Raw genomic sequence first — 12,285 nt, forward strand, 5'->3', positions numbered from 1 at the left:
TCTTCATTCATTGGTTCTGGAACTTATGTAAACTGTCACTATCCTCTTCCTTATTTACTCTGACACAGAATCTTTGGAAGTTCTGACATTCCAGTGGAGATTTGGTCTAAACCAAGCCAAACTTTCCCCTAAGGTAATAGGGTCTGCTTCCTATGATCTCTAGGATCAACTGTACTTTTTGCTCTTTTCCACTTGGAAAAAGGAAAGCTATAGCCAAAGCCCTGAGAAGCTATCTGACAGTCAAAGATCAGATGAGACTATGGTTGACCTGCTTCAAGCAGCTTGTCCTATCCAATGAAAGGATCCAGGCACCAGAGAGAACAAAAGTGAGCAAAGATGGTCCAGTTTGGTTTTCCTTCTCATTGATTTTTGACAGCTTCCTTGCCTGTTGTCAGTGTTTGCAGATTAAACCCTTATTCGTCCAGATCAAGGATTTTATCACACCATCTGCTGTTTGACTCCAATTACATCATTGAGCTATGCTCCAGCCTGTTTCTGCTTACTGACAAGTTGAAGGATGCTTCACTTTCTTCTTACTTTCTACATTTTTCAACAAATCCAAGTTCTCAATTTATTCGAAGTCTTGAAGTCCACTGTTGCCCAGCTAACCCAATTTCAGCCCATATTGCATTAAACAAAGACTAAGCATGAAGAGGTGGGCTGCTAGCCTTTATCTGTAAAGATATTCCTTTGGGCCCACAGTCAAGAGCTATGTGTTTTGAGTTGGGTTTCCAGAAGCAAGAATCCATTTATGATTGTGTCTTCTACACTATTCTTGGTGGCACAGGATTTTGGTTAAAACCTCAGCTCTTCTCCTTATCACCTTTGGGAAAGTGATTTAATTTTGGAGGTATCCGTAAAATGAAGTGATAGTACTAGAAGACCCCTCTAGTCCCTTCTAGCTCCAAACCTATGACCCAATAATACTCCAAAATATAAGAATCTGTCATTTGGATGACATCAATCCTTATTGATACAAATTGCAACCCCTCTAGAACTTAGCAGGTGATTTCCAAAATTACTCTGGACAAATACTCATCACCTATTAACCAGCCCAACAACAAGCCTCTCTCAATTTTCACTCCTTATCCCCAGCATCTTCTTTAACCTTAGCCTTTTGTCTTGGTGTGAATTTTAAGAAAAGAGGGGCAAGGGCTAGGAAATTGGGATTAAGTGACTTGCCTGGGATCCCACAGCTAGGGTGTGTCTGAGGTCAGATTTAAAACCGGGTTTTCTCAGGCCTGGGTCTCTACCTATCCATGTAGCTTACCATCTGCCTTGCCGACCCCAGCTCCTATCCCACAGTTCTGAGACTGTAGTCAAAACAACTGTCATTGCTCTTGGAGTTGTATGTCAATCTACTTCCCTCTAGCCTGACTTGTCATCTCTATAACTTTAGGTACAGACTGCTTCTTCCTGGCCCCTACACCTCTTTAGATCTTGTCTCTCACATTAGAAAGAAGTTTCTTGAAGGCAGGGGTTCTCTTTGCTATTTTTAGCAAGTATTGGGCTAACTTCTAGCAAACAGTAAGCTTTAATAAAAATATTTTTAATGATTTGCTCATTCTAAACTTAGTTGGATCCTGGGAAAACAGACACATAGTTGGTCACTTGATCCACATTTAAAGACTATCCAGCTTGATAGGACTTGCCATCAAAACTCATGATCAACTGGAATAGCTTTTGCAAACTTAGAGTCAAGTGCAGGTCTTTAATGAGGCATCAGAGTCAGGCTTTGGTGAAGGATAGAAGGAACTCTGGTGCTTCATACAGCAGTGTAACATAAGAGTGGAAAATTCAAAGACTCAAAATCACTTGAGATATAAGGAAATAGGGAGCTTCTATCATAAGACATGGGGATGGGGAAAGCAAACTAGAGAATACAGGTTGGAGACCATGTCCATGAATATGGATGCCTCCCCCTCCCTCAAGAGGCCAGACTCTGGGAAAATATGAAGCAGAAAGACTGGAAGTCCCCTTCTACCTCTTGCTGTTTTTGTGTTAAATATCCTGGGATGCCAAATAATAGTCATAACTCTCTCCAGCAAGTATGCTGTCTTTCCTGGGCCCAAGGAGTCATGGGTCAGTGGGCAGCAGCTAGGGGCTGGCTCTATTAACATCAGGCTCTAACCAACAGAGATAAATGGACATGAGTAATATACAGTACCTATTGGTGCATGTGTACATATGTTTGCATGTATGTACATATACACACTGCCAATTTGAAGTAATTTGGGCACGTTCTCACCCACCCACATGCACATGTGTTGTATGGTCAAGACTAATTACTTCTGTTAGCTAGAACCTCAAGTTCATATAGCAGACATTATAAATGCACACATATGCACTTCCCTTCTCCCTTGAGATTTTTGATTTTTTATAAATCTGCTAAGTACCACATGCTAGGACAAGACCAGCCCAGGTGTTTTTGCTTACCTGTCATGCTCTTTTCCCTTCATTCCAATGAGGTCTGAGGCACCCCAGTCTCTTTGGTTTCTTGAAAATCTTTCCTTTCTCCAGGACCATAAATGTTTTGGGTTTTCTCAAAATGAAAAGAAATAAGAGCAAATGAAAAAGGAAAAGAAAGGAGAACCAGTGGTTTGATTGATGAGTTAGTAGAGAGAGGACCACAAGGAAGTCTGTATTCAAGTCCCCCTAATCATGATACAGCTATAAAGAACTGGTACAATGTGGCCAAGTAAAGTCAGCATATTGTATAATGAGCCAGTCAGTCAATTGGTCAACAGACATTCATGTTAATCAATAAATACCTGCATTTACTATGTGGTACACACAATGCTAAGTACTAGGACTACAAGTGGAATGAATCAGTTGCTACCCTCAAGAAGCTTATATTCTAATGAGGGAAGATAACAAAAAAGAGAGAGGAGTGACAGGCCTGGAGCACAACCTGGAGAGGAATGGGACTGATTTGGGTGCCCTCTTTTATTGGAAGTTTTGAAAGGAGTCATTCAATCAGAGCGAGAAGTTTAGAGGTGGAGGGTCTTTCCAATGTGTGAATTCCAGGACTAGAGTGAGTTCCATGATGAAGGAGGTGCTGAGTGCAGACTGGAGAGAAATTATGATGAAGAAATGACATAAAGGAGGGAAGTAGGACCACAAAAAGAGAATCATGCAGTGAGAGCAAGAATTAATCAATAAATTGCCCATGTGTCCCAATGCTTTATAAAATGTTAAGAGAGGAAGGTCCTTGTTTTAAAAGAAAATTAAAAAGAAGAAAGGGATGTACCCTAGAGGAGAGGCTTGTACCCCAAGGTATGAAGAGGGGGAAGGAAAGGAGAACCCCCCATTTCCCACAAAGCGGGGTTCAGCGGAGACAGCATATGTAACAATTTGGTTCAGAGAGAGGACAGGGGGTTTGAAGATTTTCTCCCTTCTGCCTTCTCTCTTTAGCTTAAGCTGCTCTCCCCAATTTGCTCTTGTCCCTCTTGTCCCCCCCCACTACTCGAGACCTAAAGGTCTCCCCTTGATCCGTTCACTCACACTCAGCTTGGGGAACAGTTAACTTTAATGTTAACTCAATCAGATAATACAAAAGGAATAATGGGTAGGAAACAATGGGAAAAGTAAAGTGGGAAAAGGGGGTCCCTGTCTCTATCTAAACCCTTTTCCTCCCTCCTCGAGTTTGGGGGGAACTCAGGCCTTAACAGCCTGAGCCCCCCTGAGAAAGTCAGGTGGACTCACCCCTGGGCAACAGGAGCTGAGGTAAAGAATGCTCAGGTTTCTCTTCAGAAAGTCTCTTTAATTGGGAAGTGTTGGGGGGAAGGATTTCTAGTCACCAGCAGGAAAAATGGGTAACCCTCAGGAGAAAATCTTTATCCACCTTCTCTCTTCGATGTCTCAAGATGGAGAAACCCTCACTGCTCTCCTCACCAAAGTCTTCTCTCCTCCGGAAATTCACTCCTGGGGCCCCTCCCCCCATTGAAGTGATCAATTTCATATACTCTTCAGTCTGGCACTTTTTCTTTAGTGCCAGCCTCTATCACAAATCCTCCATTTCCTGTTGCTCGTGTGGTGCCACCTTGGCCCATGCCAGTTACTTATCTTCTATGTCTATTCTAATCTATCTGTGCTACTTATTGTTCCCATCTAACCTCCCCCCTCCCAAAATAATAAATTTTATCCTAATCTTTCTATTTGCTAATCTAAATTCCTATCTTATGCTAAGATTGAGTTGTGGGAAAAGGGTTAGGATTATGTACCAGCAAAATTTTTACAATATAACAATTTCTTAATTCAAAAATCATTCCTATTGCAATCAATATAAAATTTAAATCTGAAGTAAAATTGAACTATTCTATGCCTTATATAATGCTAATTCCAATGTAGCAATTCATAACATTTATAGGTACATATATATGTATATATATATATATAAATTTATATCTAAATGAAATCTGATTCATTCTGTCCCTATATTACCTCTCTAGTTACAATATTCCCTTTTCTGCCCTAAACTACTCTGTCTCTGTCTATTCACGGTAAGTATTTTAACTCTTTCCTTTTTATCTATATTCGTTGATGTGACCATTATTATGCTATATATATATATATATATATCTGCTAGTTTTACACATTTACACATTTCACATGTTATTTATATTCATATATACATATATATCTTCTGGTACTAGAGATCTATTTACAAATATACAATTTATGGGCTGTCCTTATTTACAGCACAGCCCCTAATGTCAATATGAAATTTGTTCGTGTTCTAAATATGTTGTAGTGGAGGCATATTTATTCCAATGTATATGTGAATATACTTTCCTATATGTGAAGTTAATATGATTGGAGATTAATCTTACATGACCAATTTTCCTGAAGTTCATTTCCCATAATGTCTTTGATTCAAAGTTCTTTTCCATTTGTCTGTGTGTCTTCCATCCTTTGGTGTCGCTTGAAGTTTGTCACAGGTCTGGGGTGCCTTCTCCTTTACAGGATACATACTTGTCTGTCATCTCACCTTGCTACAGGATCATGCGTGTGTGTAAGATTAACATGTGTGCATGTAAGAGTGAATAGTTTGATGCTTGTGAGTGAGACTTTATATAGGATGTTCGTGCCATCCACATGTGTGCAAGTGAGATTTTTTTCTTTATGTAATGAAAGTAGGTAACTTTCATAATGTGTGATTGTAAGGTGATTATTCTATTCCTATGTGGTTGATTGTAGAGGTTAATGATATTTTAGTATAGGCTTGAGATTGAAATTCATATATTGGTTTAATAATTCTAAGGGATTCTAAATCCACCCAAATAAACTCCCAGATTCCACAAGGAACCACTTCTCCTGTGTTTCACAGGCTACGCTAATCCTCCCTGATCTAACTAACCCAAATTTATACTATCCGTCTTGGACATTATTCTATTTCAGTTTCACTGTCTCTATTCATTGTCTCTATTTCTTCTTACATGATTTTGTTGCATTCATGGGCTCTATGTTTACTTATCAAGGGTTGTTCTTGGGGCATCTGTGTTTGAATGGATTCTTGGACTCCCATTAAGTTGTCTTTCGGTGTTTTATCATGGGCATAGTGATGTTTAATGTGAGATGTGTGAATCCAAGAATCTTTTCCCACTACTTTGATCGATGTAGGAGTGGTGAGAGCTACAGTGCCAGCCTCTATCACACCCTCAGCATATTGGAAGAACCCTCTACAGAGAATTAAGAGGAGAATTTGACTAATAGTTACACAGGATGAAAAGGCTTAAACAGGTTTTAGCATATAGTTCCTGTTGGAAGAAATAGCTGATGAGATTACAGAGCTATTGGATTATCATGGTGAGTAATCCTGACAGGGGCAGCTAATGTTGCTGGAGTGCAAATCCAGCCTCAGACACTTATGAGCTCTGTGACCCTGGGCAAGTCACTTAATCCTGTTTGCCTTAGTTCCTCAACTGTAAAATGAGCTGGAGACGGAAATGGCATTCCAGTATCTTTGCTAAGAAATTGGGTCCTCAAATTGGGACATGAAGAGTTGAATATGATGGAAGCAATTGAACAGCAAAGATCATAACAGATTCAAGCAGAAACTTTACTATTGGCTTGGCAGGAATCTTAATAGGTATTCAATCCAACACCTTCATTTTCCAGGCGAAAAAAAAAATAAAAACCAAAGACTAACTTGTCCAAATTCACATAAATTATAAAAGACAACATCAGAATTTGAACACAGTCTTATGACTCTGAATTCGGTATGCTGAGCTTTTAGGAGAAAAAAGGGAAAAGTCCTAAGGAGAAGGCTGATAATAATCATCTATTCACAAATCTAAACAGTATTTTTGAACATTTGAGTAGTTGCTGATCATTTATATTTTTTAAAATAATTGATCACTCTATATGTTTGTGTATAGGATAACTGTAAAGCTAATTTAGGCCAAAACACAACTGTAATAATATACAGAGAATAGTCAAATCAGTTGGCCATAGGACATCTTAATAATGTAATGGAGTCACCTATTATATTTTTTTTTCCTATTTGTCCATCCTGGACCATTAGGTTAAGCAAATCAATTAAACTAGTTTTGTTCTCTCTGCCAAAATCTTTGTCAAATCGCTTATTGTGGTATGAAGATGGCCTTATGTTCTAGAAGGCTATCCAAGTGGACCATAAACTGTGGTGAAGCCTAGAAACCTGGAAAAGTTTTGATAATCAGCTTGGCAATGAATTGTAAATACATCTGTCATCTAAGGACTAGCCTGCCTAAATTCAAGAGAAGCTTATTGCCAATTTAGGTGATGTGGGATGAATGTATTGACCATCATAACTCTCAAAGATTACCTTTGATCATAGACAGGAAAAAATTCCCCAAATAATGAAATCCCTTATCTCTGAAGTATCCCTTGCTCAACTAGCCTACCTTCTACCTAGCCAACGGCAAGCCTGGAAACTGCTTTGGCTTGCTTGTGTATGATTTTCCAGAAGTAGCTGGAGTTAGGTTGGGCTTTTCTGAATCTGTTTGCTTTGGGTATAATGTATCTTAGAGGGAAGCAGGATGACCAGCCCCTCAGGATTCAGTATAAATGGGAACACCCACATAATATTCCATCTTCTCCACTCAATCCACTCAATTGTCGTTATGTCTATGGGTAGAGGAGAGCTGTCTGTATCTGAAGCTTATTATTCCCTTGCCAGTGACGGTATTGTGTAGACCCAGCTAAAGAGGAAAGTCATTTTGCATCTTAGTTCAGACAGGCAGACCCAGACCTACTATTTTAGGTCCCCTTTGGCATAATTTCATAGCCCACCTGGACTGTGTAGATGAAGTATCCATCTCTTTGGGCAATGTTCTAGAATTTATTTTACTATAAAATATGAACTTGAAAGTTAATAAACAGGGTGGCATTTGATGCCAAGGATTAAATATTTACTGGTAAAATATACAGTGATGAAAAGGACTTCCAAACAGGTGATAAATCATATAGTCTGTGCTCTGTATTAAATATATTTTTAACCAAAGAATAAATATAATTTAAACTAAGAAGAAAATATTAACCCTTTGCTCTCAGCTACCCTTTTTTGCTTCTTTGAATTTCCGTATAATATTGCTTGGGATTCCTTGGAAGAGAGAATATAATTATGATGACTTTTTTGTTTATTCTTTTAAAATAATTTTTTATCAATGACTAAAAGCATATCTAAATTATGACTAAAGCATATTGTCACTGAGACATGTTAATTCAAAACAATTCATATATTTTACCCCTTTCTTGCCACTACCCCAATGAAGGTCCATATAACACAAGTCTGGAATACAAAAGCCTCCTAATGTATCTACTATGTCATATTAAAACCATCTTACATACCACATCCTACAAATAACATTATCTTTCTGAAAATCTGCCTTTTGACTGTGCAGTACCAAGTCTGCATAAGGAGATGTGACTTCTGATTGGCTCTAAAAATGCTAGGGGAGGATGAATATCCTCAGTCTGTCAGAAGACTTGGACAGAAATCCTGTGGTATCTCTCCAGTTCTCCATGATCTGTCAAATAACATTCCCATGGGCTCAGCAATTTCATCAGTCTATCTTTTCGAGTACCAAGGATGTTACTTATCTAAGGCTAGTGACTTGAATTAATTGAGGACAAGTAAGTGCTCTTGTCCTATATTCTTGTTGTTGTTCAGTTATTTTCCAGTCACATCTGATTCTTCGTGACTCCATTTTGGATTTTCTTGGCAAAGATCCTGGAGTGGTTGTCATTTCCGTTTTTTTACAGATGAGGAAACTGAGGCAAACAGTTATGACTTGCCCAAGATCACACAACTAAGGAGTGTCTGAGGTCAGATTTGAACTCAGGAAGATGAGTCCTCCTCATTCCAACCCCAGTGCTCTATCCACTTGCCACCTAGCTGGCCCTATATTCCTACTTGTCTTGCATATCCTTTCCCTGGGAAACAATAACAGTATAATGTTTTCTTCATATATATTTTCTTCTTCTGTTAAAGTGTAAGCTCTCTGAGGTCAGGAATTATTTTATTCAATCTTAGTATCCCCAGTACTTATTACAATAACTAGTACATAGTAAATGCCCAATAAACAGTTTTTCATTCATTCATCCATCTTTTCATCTGCAACTATTTTCTCTTCAAAATAACCTTGAATATGTAGCTTCTTACATCTATATATATTATCTATATTGATATAAGCTCCTTGAAGGTAAGGAGGAATCACTGAAAAGTAATTGTCAAACAAGTGACATGATGAGAACTACATAAAAGAATTATTATTCTGGTAAGATTAAAAAACAGAGAGGAAATTAAGAAGACATGAATGCTTTTAGAAGGTTAGTCCAATGGGTAAAAGAGTCCAAGTGGGTCATTATGAGTGGACATAACAGTGAAGAGAAAGGGTCCCAGGATCATAGATTTAGAGTTAAAAGGGACCATCAAGTCTGATTCCCTCATTTTACATGTGAGAAAACCGATACTTAAAAATGTTAAATGACTTACTTAGGAACCGAAGATAGATTCAAACCTAAATCTTCATGACTCCAAATCCAGGACCCTCTCAACTATGCCACAATGTGATTGCTATTTTAGAGAAATGATCAGCACATGGAAATGAAAGCTAAAAGAAGAGTAAACAATAATACCAAGGTTATAAATATGGTAGATCAGCTGAATCATTGTATCATAAACAAAAATAATAAACTCAAAAGTATGAATAGATTTATACAAAAGATAATAAACTGTTTTTTGACTCATTGAACTTAAGGTATTGGTTGGATATTCAAGTGACAATAACCTGTAGATAGTAAGAGATGCAAGTTTGGAGCTCAAAAAAGAGCTCAGGACTGGAAACATAGATTTGGAAATTATTTTTAAATTATGTTTTATTTTTTTCATTTATTTTTTTTGAAAATTTTATTTAATTAGATGATTTAGAATATTTTCCCATGGTTACAAGACTCATGTTCTTTCCCTCTCCTCTCCGCAAGCCCCTCCCGTATCTGATGCACAATTCCACTGGGTTTAACATGTGTCATTGATTAAGACCTATTTTTTTTTCATTTACACATAAAAATAATTTTAACATTTATTCTTTTTAAATTTTGAATTCTAAATTCTCTGCTTCCCTTCTTCCTTCCCTCCCACCCATCCCCTCCCCCCGAGATGGTAAGCAATCTCATATAGATTTTACCATATTAGTCATTTTGAGGAAGAAATCTGAAACAAAAATTAAAAAAGAAGTGGAATAGAATATGCTTAGCTCCATCAATTCCTTCTCTGGAGATGGATGGCATTTCTTATCATGAGTATCTGGGATTGTCTTGGATCACAGTACTACTGAGAATAATGAGGTCATTCACAGCTGTTCATTAAGCAACATTGCTGTAACTGTGTCTGTTGTTCTGGTTCTGCTCACTTCGCTTTACATCAGTTCATGTAAGTCTAGTTTTGTTTTGTTTTTTTGGTATGATCAGCTTGTTTGTCATCTTATGGCACAATAGTATTCCATTACAATAATATACCACAACTTGTTCAGCCATTCCCTGGTTGATGGTCAACTCTTCAACTTGATTTAACATAGAGTTGAAGAGAAGTAGTAGTTGGGGCCCTGAGAATGAATGTGATTACCAAGGAAGAGAGCTTTAAGAAATAAGTGAAGAGGTATTAGGAGGGCTGTCATGTGAAAGAGAGTTAAACTTGTTTAGTTTGGTTCCAGAGGGCAAAACCAGGAACAGTAGACAAAAATATGGGAGGACAAAAAGCAATTTTCAGTTTGTTATCTGGAAAAGCTTCCTAACAATTAAAGCTGTCCTAAAAGTGGAATGAGCTGCCTCAGGAGGTAGTGGGTAAAAGGAACAGACAGTCTGAATGCAGATTGAAGCATACTATTTTTCACTTTATTTCCTCTATGAATTTTTCTCTAGTATAAGTAATATATCTCTTGTTTCACAATATGGCAAAAAGGGAAATATGCATTTTATGGTATGTATATCTGTGATATATATGTACAATCTATATAACCTGTCTTTGGGGGAGGGGGAGGGACAGAGGTGGGAAGGCGAAAGGGAAAAAAAAGAATGAAACATGGATTTTGGGACATAGCTAATGTGAGAATTTGTTTCTCTTGGATAAGCATATTTATTATAATTTATTATATATATATATGACCAATCATATGTATTTTATTATTACATATACATGTACACATATACACATATATATGCTTTTTTTAAGAGATAGTGAGTTCTCTTATCCAACAAAAACTAGATGGCTGTTCATCAGGTACTTTATAGCAGAGTTATTTCTTTCAAATTAAGGTTTGGTTAGATTACCATTGAGATCCCTTCCAGCTGTCAAATTCTATGATTCAATGAGTTTCCAGTAAGAGGGAGGGTTGACTGTGCCAAAAGCCAGAGTCTTCTTTTGGCAAAGAAGTCAAAGATTGAAATAAAAATATTGGATTTAGTAAGGTGTCATTATTGAGCGGCCTTCACACTACATCTGTGATTGAATGGGATAGAAGGGGAAATACTGTTGATACCTGAGCATGTTTGTGGACAAATGAGACAAAAAAAATCAGTGTAGAAGGAGAGCTTGAAGATGTATGAGAGGAATGGCTGCTAGAGGAGGTAGAAGGGAATGGGATCAGTGATACAGATTTTTTAAAAAGTAAGCTTTGATATGGAAAAGGGGCATCTCTTATCCTGTGATCTAGGGGAAGGAGAAAAAGATGTATTATGCTGAGATGTTTTGAGCAATAGAAGGGGCAGGTAGAGAATGTCATAGCAGATGATCTCAGTCTTAGTGAAGAAGGAGAGTCAGTCATTCGCTATAAATTTCCATATTAGGAGATTGAGGGATGGTGAGGGAAGAGAAGCTTGAGAAGAGGAGTTTTGGAATGGACCCTTTAGGGAATGAGATTAGGCTTCCATAAGAATATAGCAAAAGAATTTCATGTAGTCAGAGAACAGAAGTGAGCCCAAAGATCATCTAGATAGTCCAGCCCCATCATGTGATCAATTTAGTAGTATCAGGGACCTAACTGAAGTTTGAAAACATAAATTTAGTGCATGAAGTCAGGTTAGTTTTGTTATTTTCTTCATTGATATTAAGAGGCTCTGGAGTAAGAACAGAGAGAAGAGAAAGTGAGTGCTAGGGATAATAAGAGGATGAAGATTTGTAGGTCAGGAAGGAAAGGAGATTGAGGCATGGAGCATTGGTTGGAAAAGTAGGTGGGGAAAAGAAAGAAATAGATAGAAAATTTTGAGCATTTGTTTATTGTGAAGAAAGCACAGATTCCATAGGATATAGGGGAAAGGGCTAGGAGGTGAGCAATCTGAGTAGGCATGGACTTGAGGAAAAGTAGGGTTGACTGGAATAGGAATGAGGATTCAGAAATAAGGTAGTTCAAGCATACAACTTGTACCTATAATGTTAAAAAAAAAAGTACATTTGCACATTCAGAGAAACTGGGTCACTGAGATTCAGAACAACCAAGAACAACAATTGGTACAACCAAGGTAGGTCCAATGTATGACAGATGGCCCCAACTAATAGAACAAGTGTGAATGTGTCTAGTTGTCAATGGGGTAACAGCCTCATCTTTCTTGACATGAAATTGGAGAATAAAAGGAACTTGTAAGATCATCTAGGCCAACCCCATCATTTTGTCAATTTATAGATGAGGAAACTGATTCTCAAAGAGATCATAAGATCATGGATCTCAAGTTAGAAGTGGTCACCTAGGCTATAAACACCTCATGCATCAGTGACTATGCTAGGCACTGGGGACACAATGATAAAAA

General features: G+C 37.7%; 1 long non-coding RNA gene across 1 annotated transcript in view; it reads right to left on the minus strand.

Moving 5' to 3' along the window:
• The window catches only part of LOC130453745 (uncharacterized), a 41,073-nt gene extending 31,973 nt beyond the window's left edge, over positions 1-9,100 (minus strand). The window contains exons 1-2 of the long non-coding RNA XR_008911282.1: positions 8,981-9,100; positions 2,437-2,542 (exon numbers count right to left, since the gene is read on the minus strand). This is a non-coding gene — a long non-coding RNA (uncharacterized LOC130453745). The remainder of the gene's footprint in view (positions 1-2,436; positions 2,543-8,980) is intronic.
• Between the last annotated feature and the right edge of the window lie 3,185 nt (positions 9,101-12,285).

This window comes from Monodelphis domestica, chromosome 4, assembly GCF_027887165.1.
Source record: "Monodelphis domestica isolate mMonDom1 chromosome 4, mMonDom1.pri, whole genome shotgun sequence".
NCBI lineage: Eukaryota > Metazoa > Chordata > Mammalia > Didelphimorphia > Didelphidae > Monodelphis > Monodelphis domestica.